The sequence below is a fragment of the Corvus brachyrhynchos genome, unplaced genomic scaffold (genome assembly GCF_000691975.1).
Source record: "Corvus brachyrhynchos isolate BGI_N302 unplaced genomic scaffold, ASM69197v1 scaffold200, whole genome shotgun sequence".
Classification (NCBI taxonomy): domain Eukaryota; kingdom Metazoa; phylum Chordata; class Aves; order Passeriformes; family Corvidae; genus Corvus; species Corvus brachyrhynchos.
In genome coordinates, this window is record NW_008236184.1 from 8352046 (window position 1) to 8359412 (window position 7367).

Consider the following 7367-nt stretch of genomic DNA (forward strand, 5'->3'; position numbering starts at 1 on the left):
TTCTGAAAGTCAAAGCAATTTAGAGACTGCACAGCAGACAGAATTGCTGGGGACTTCAGCTTCTAAGTCACTTTGGTGTTTCTGAGTCTGTTACCCAAAAGCATAGCCGGAATTCTGCCTTGGAGGATTTACAGTCTGAGGACCTGCTACCACTTCCAGCAAAAGCTGTGAGGCTGGAGAACTGTTGGTGTAGGAATGTCCGTGGCTGGATCCAGTGCTGGATCTCATTCTGAGCACAGCAACTCCAGTTTGTAAGGCAGGAGGCTCGGCATGGGAAGGCTGAGGGATGAGAGACTAATGCTCAAAAGCACAGTGCCTGTGCTGGAGTTTCCTGCTGTTGTGGTTGTACCTGTCAGGCTTCCCACTGAGGTTACTGAGTTATTAATCTCTGACAGAAAGCAGAATTGCCCTCCCATTTTCAGCAGATTGATTCTCCCCAAACTCCCCTCTCTTGCCAAGCATGGGCGTCTCCCAAGACTCTGCAAAAGGAGTTGTTCATTCTCCCCTGCTCCATCAGGAGTGTTTCCTTCTGAGCCTGAGTTCATTCCTCTCTTTAAATCTGACATTCACACCTGTTTTGTTGAAGGGCCCAGTGAGGTTTTCTACAGAACTTGCAGACCCAGGAGGTCACTAACAGGTGGCATTTTGATAAAGAAGGGAAATATGTGCCTTGGAAAAAGGGAGAGGCACTTTGGATCCAGAGTTTAACGGAGCCCACATTTAGCCTGGCTGTGTGGCCAGAACTTCATGGGAGACACAAATGCACCTTTCACTGACGAGGACCAAGTCACATTCCAAAGTCTTTTAGTGTCTTCCAAGATCCACTTCCATTCCAGTCCGCCAGATGAGACTTTCAGACCTCTCTGCCAGCTTACAGTCCTCAAGAACCACCACCATAACATCCAGACACGTCCTCTGAGGTTAGAAATAACAGCAGAGCTCAACCACAGAGCATCAGTGCCCAGTTTCTATATCCAAAGCCAACACAGAAATATGTGGCCAGGTTTTTAAAAGAACTCAACAGCTTGAGGGCTTTGTTGAACGTCTGTCTGTAAACACAACAGTGGGGACTGCAGGATGCAGCTCTGGAAATCTGGCCCAGGCTGGGAGTACTCGATAAACTGGCCATAAGCCTCACTGAAAATGTTGTCCTATATGATTCTAGGAGAAAAAGAGAGGCCAATAGCGCAAAAAGCAAAGGTGTTATCTGCAACTACAGATAGCAGGAGTTTTCTCCCAGTTCAAACTGGATTTCAGACTTCTCCCAATCCACCAAAAATAAAAGTTCCTGGACACTGAAACCTGAAAAATAAGGCAATAAAAGAAGTGGAAATTTGAATTTAAATTGAAACTTAAGCATTAAAAAAATTAGAAAACATTTGTTGCTGTCACGAAAACTTAAACTCAGGCTTCTGACGTTTTAAACTTAATAACCAAAACCATCAGCCATAATGATTTCTCCATCTGATTCAGCATTAATATTCAGACAAATGCCAGGGGCTGTCACTTCCCATATTAAGGCAATCCACATTCGTTTGCATCCAGAGCACCTATGGATGTTGTTTGTCTAATGAAAAAACTGTAATTTTTAAGCTGAAATGAAGGAAAGGAAAGAGGTGGAATAAGGCAGCTGAGTGTCTTTTGAAAAACATCAAAATGCATTTTCTTTTGAATGCCTGAAAAGGATCTGATTATTGAGGGGTCCTTTCCTCTTCACTTCATTATCGTTACACCGTCAGTGCTGGTTTATCTAATTACTCATCTAGAACTGGAAACTTCATTTCCATGCATTAAGGTGTGAGAGGACTGGCTTGTCTGGCTCAGCAGTCAGTACTTAAAGCACAGCTGTAAAGAGCAGAGTCAGGACGACTGCAGCACAAGAGGAAATCCTCAGTAGAATTCAAGTGCTTTATGTCTGTCATAAACACACTTCCAGATCAAATTAAAGGAATTTCTTTTAAGTCTATTCACAATCTCCAAATATTCTGCTCAACGAGCTGCCTGAGATCTTAGTCATTCTCAGAAATGAATCATATTCCCCCTGTCATCTGGCTGTTCTCTGCTGACTGCTAATTCATGGTATATTGATTTTAAGACTCTGTTAACACATTATATTTTCATGCTAAGCCAGGAAAGCTTTTCTTGCTGAAAAATCATGCCCCATCCTCAGTCCTCACAATACTCAGTTCTGTTCCTTCTCAGTTATTTAGAATGATTGATCAACACAATTTTATCAGCTTTAAATGATTCAGGGAATAGTTCCATATCATTGTATCACCTACATTGTTTTCTACCTGCATTTAACACCACGACATCAATTCTGCTTATTGGACTTGTGTGTTTGCCTAGTGATGCAAGATTTTAAAAGACCAACTAATTCTTGGGCTAAGACACTGGAATCCAGAAGAGCTGTGTTATAGAGATTTTGGAAATCAACTGCTCATAGAAATAGCTCATTATCTAGATGGAAGAATTTAGAACAAAAATCCTTCAAATGACAGGAATATTTTTCATCACTGATTTAAAACAAGTCAAGACTTAAAAATACCTGTGAATATCTATGCTATTACAGATGGTGATTAAAATTTATAATGAATTAGATAATAAATATTTTGTTTGCTTCATTTCAAATGTCATTAATGCTGAGTGAGGTCTCTCATTGGACTAGCAGTTGGCAAAAATCTAAGTACAAAACACAAAGGCTTCATGTTTCAGATGCTTGTAAAACTTAATTCTCCCAAATAACACCACTAATTTGGCTTAAAGATTATACATAAATATTTTTGGCATGCAGTGAGACCACAACTTTGCTTTTATTTTAGTGTTTCTAACAGGCATGAGATCTTTGTAACTTCCAAATAAAGTAGTTACATTTAAACAGAAGTTATTGAAACATTCAATAAATTTGAAAATCTTTGAGAACTTTTCTATTCATGCCAAAATTTTCAAAACCCAAGAAAAATAATATTTAATTTCTAAAAAATGAGTATATAAATGTATTTTTCCATTTTATTCAAACTTCAATGAATTGTTCTGCAACAGTATTTCAGTGTGTTTTCTTGACTTGCAGACAGTTGGTATATCAGGTGCTAGCTGCGAATATGGTGCAGGTGACTTATCAACTTTGTTTCTGTGTATTTCTCAGAGGAACTACGTTTATAAAACTTAAGTAAGATGAACATTTAAAATATGATGTTTCTTAGTACCAAAAAGTTAAGAGTAGGAGCTGCAACTCTCTGGATCAGCAAATTGCTGTACCAAGCACAAAACTATTTAATACTAAGACAACCACAAGAAAAGATGAAGTCATTAGCACACAAATAGAAGAGTAATTTAATAAATAATATATAATTAAACGGTATATAGACATACCCATATTTTTAAAAGCTGTATGTTGAATATATAAACTTTCCCCACTCTGATGTGGAAGAAACAACACACAAATGTAAAAGTGTGGCTTGTTCTGTGTGGTATGAGACACAGGAAAGGCAAGTTTGAATCAGGGAATGATGAAATATGCCTGGGATCTAAATGATGCTGTGCCAGAGCCCCCTCAAAATTATAGGTTTGGGGGGATTCTCTTTCATATCATAGGAAGCTACAGACTGGATGAAAAATCTGTTTGCATAGATACATGAAGTATATAAAAGACAAGAATTGCACTCGTAATTTACCACTAATATGTACAATCAAGCAACATCCAACATGAAATTTGAGAAAGCTGAGAAAATAAACCTCCTTATATAGTGCATTATATAAGTAACACATAATACATTAAAACTCCAAATTAGGTTTTACCCAGTAATGTAAATGGTAACATAAACCTGCTATTGAGAGTAGTTTACTCTACAATTTTGGCTGAGAAATGCTCTGATGGGTAACTCACTCTTACCACTGAGCTGCAGTTATTTAAACATTTTGTATCTGAGACGTGAATAGAGCGGAGGATTAAAATTAGAGGATCACTTACTGCTAAGACTAACACTTCAGTCAATGCAAGATTTTGTCCATTTAACACACCTTACAAAGAACAGACCCAATTCTGCTTTCAATTACTGGGGTGCAACTTTGACTGAAGTCAACAGATGTTGCACCTCAGTAACTGTTAGCAGGACTGTACACTGAATAAAAGCCTGGGAGAAAAACTCTCTGATGGAAACATTTTTGATGGAAACTTGATTTTTCAAATAAAGGAAAGTTTAGTGAACAATGTGTTTCACAGAAAGAAACCCCCCCATATTTTCATCAAATATTTTTCTGCTGAAAACTTGAAATATGTAGGATTTTTTTTTTAATGACAGGTCAGGATTGTTTTTTGAGGAAAGAAGGAAAGAAATCCAATCATTTGATATGTCACTGCAGCAAAACCAGCTATGGATTGAAAAGACAAAGCCATACTGAGAGTGCCAAGAAATGGAGATAGGAAGTGAAGTGAGAGGATGGAAAGATGGCATCCCTTTGAAAGTTTCTTACAAATTCTCAGTTTAATATTTTAATTCCTTAGACAGAGGGGCCGGGTCTAGAGAGGTGTATGTCTCTCAGCATGGTGATGTGCAAGGAATTCCTAAACAGGAATGAACCAAATCATGATCTGGGCATTTGCTGGTGGGTTTGTTACCTGGCCACCAACAACACAGTGGCTGACAGAAACACACTACAGTAGTACTTCAGTTCTCATGCACTGGACAAAACACAGGGATAGGGCTCCAAAAGGGAGGGAAACTAAGCCTCTATAAATTCAGCAATATCCCAGGGTGTAAATCCAAGCAGGGGTTTCAGGAAGCAGAACGTGTGAAATAAGACAGGTGTCTGTCCCTGACTGAGGCAGTCTGGAAGTGTTTAGTGCATTCCATAAGCGTTGCCTCGTGTGCTTGAGAGAGCTGCTGGGAGAGAAGCAGGTATCCTGAGAGAAAAGCAGAGGGAGAACAGCTCTGCTCCCAACAGCACAGAATCTCCTGGAAGGTCAGCGTGGTGCTTTGGGCCGTAAAGGAGAAACATGAGTGAGACCATAAACTTCACTTTCATGGGGAGTCCAAAGAGTCCTGTGAAGTCAACAGGATTGTTTTGAGGATGAAGAATCACCAACATCAAATAAAAAATTCAGGAGTGGACCATAAAGCATGCAAAATATATTGTATCATGAAATGCAAGTCAGCTCTGCGATGATACAGCCATTACTCATGTGTGTGCTGGACATCGCTGCTCTAGGAACAAACTAATCTTCCATGCTTGGGAGAGATTATTGAAAACAGAACCCCTGTGAAGGATAGCTGGGGCTGGACTTCAACAGCTTATCTTCTTTCCACCTAAGAGATCTGGGAAGTTATTTGGGATAGCTGCTGTTTCTCTGCAGCCAGGCTCCCGTGTGGCATCGCTGCTCAATCCACGTGTGATGGCACAATCTGCTCTGGCCTTTGCAGGGGCTGTGTGATCAGGGCATGGCAGACAGGAGGAAGATGTGACAGAGTCCTAGACCAAAAATGACTCTTTGGTGTGCCAGGAATGGGACATTAAGCTATTTATTACCTAAGGTTGGAGAGTGAATCAAAAGCATTACTCTGGAGGTTTTAGTTGTGTACTAAGATTTCTGGGAGTAAGGAATATTTTTGTTAATTTCTACTCCTCTCATATCCAAAAACCTCTGAGAAGAGATCCCCTAATGTTTTAGGCATTGTGAAATATGTATAAAAAGTCGCCACTGCACAGACCTTGCCTGCTATTTTAAGGAAGGCTACTGAAGCGACGATGGGTGAGACAGACTGTGAAAGGGGGGAGGAATGGAAGGAGAAAGGTTAAATAGCAGTAGGAAACATGGCTAGAAAGGACTATTTGCACAACTGATGGTTCTGAGCTGTTAGATTATGCTGACAGTGTATTAATCATATGTTACAGCCATATGCACACACACTGGTAAATTTATATTTGTCTGCCTATAAATGAACATTAGATGTAAATATATGTAAATTATTGACTATTTTGCATCATGTTAATAGGATAAATATATTAAATATTTTAAATATAAAAATCTTTTCACGTTACACCGTCAGAAGAAATTGCAAAAATGTGAATGTGGGAGATGAGCTTATGGCCTGCACCAACTCTAAAGATTAGACTTGAAATCCCAGATTGTCCACAGACTCCTTCTGCAACTTCGCAAAAGCTAAGATTCTTAAAATATTCCTGTCTTTTTTTCCCATTACTTTCCTTCTTTTTTTTCCCCCCTTTTGCCATATGCTGCCCTGATGACACTGCCTCTGGGAGGGAGCATGTGGCCAATTTCCTTGACAGCGCTGAAAAGTCCCTTTGCATCCACCTCTCCTGTCCTGTTGCTCCAACTCCTGCACTGCTCACTGTGGATGAATTCCTGTAGTGTTTTGTCTAACCACCTCTCATATCCCTCGTTGAAGGCTTGTGTGCTCAGCTTACATTCAGTCTCATCAGGATGTCTTTTTGATTTAAGCCCTTGTCTTCTCCCCGCTAGGCCTAATACCTCATCTGTTACCCACTGCTGGTTTCTGCATTGTTTCTTTATCCCAGGAATATGATGTGCTGTGTCTGGGCTGACATCATCTCCCTCACACCGTGACTCATTTGGTCCCTTTTTAGTCCTGGCATGCTGATAGTACCTCAAACTGCCTGTAAATTTCTGCTCTGGAGCTGTCACTGATATATCCTGGGATAAACCTATTGCACGGAAAGAGCTTTTGCTTTGTGATGTGTTTTGTATTTGTTTGTCTGTGTTTTCATAGGACATAATGTGACTATCAAAAGCCAGGTAAAGGAAGAGAAGAGATGTGTAGCAGGAATCTGTTGGCACTTGATGAGAAGCAGGTCAGCTTTGTCCAGAGAAGAGAGTGTTGGTGGAACTGTCCTGTCACTGACTCTAATGCAAATGGATTCAGTCTCTACCTCAAGACGAAAAGTGCTCTTCCAGCACCTCCATCTCCCATTTCTTCCTATATTCTTTATGGATAGAGTCTTACTGTGCTTCCCTAGTAGCCAATTAATAAAAATCACCACAACAGAAGCAGAATTGGCTGACATAAGAGAGATGCACGAGAGCTGATGGATCTGCACGAATACCGGCCTTGATCCCACAGAGATGCCTGCATTAAAGTACAGCTGATGGATCTGCACGAATACTGGCCTTGATCCCACAGAGATGCCTGCATTAAAGTCAGGGAAAGATTCCAGTGCAGAAAGTTAAGTGTGTGTGTGTGTCAGTGTTTGGCAGGCTGAGACCTTGAAACCTGCTCAGGCATCGTGGCTGGGTACAGACATAAACTGAACACTTGCGATGTTTCACTTAGCTTTGACAACATGTGATACTCAGGGGGTTGTTTTAAAAAGAAATACAAACCATTTCC

At 40.2% G+C, this 7367-nt stretch overlaps 1 long non-coding RNA gene across 1 annotated transcript in view; it reads left to right on the forward strand.

Moving 5' to 3' along the window:
- The window catches only part of LOC108447282, an 18482-nt gene extending 11381 nt beyond the window's left edge, over positions 1-7101 (forward strand). Inside the window, exon 3 of the long non-coding RNA XR_001862758.1 lies at positions 6750-7101. This is a non-coding gene — a long non-coding RNA (uncharacterized LOC108447282). The remainder of the gene's footprint in view (positions 1-6749) is intronic.
- The last annotated feature ends 266 nt before the right edge of the window (positions 7102-7367 follow it).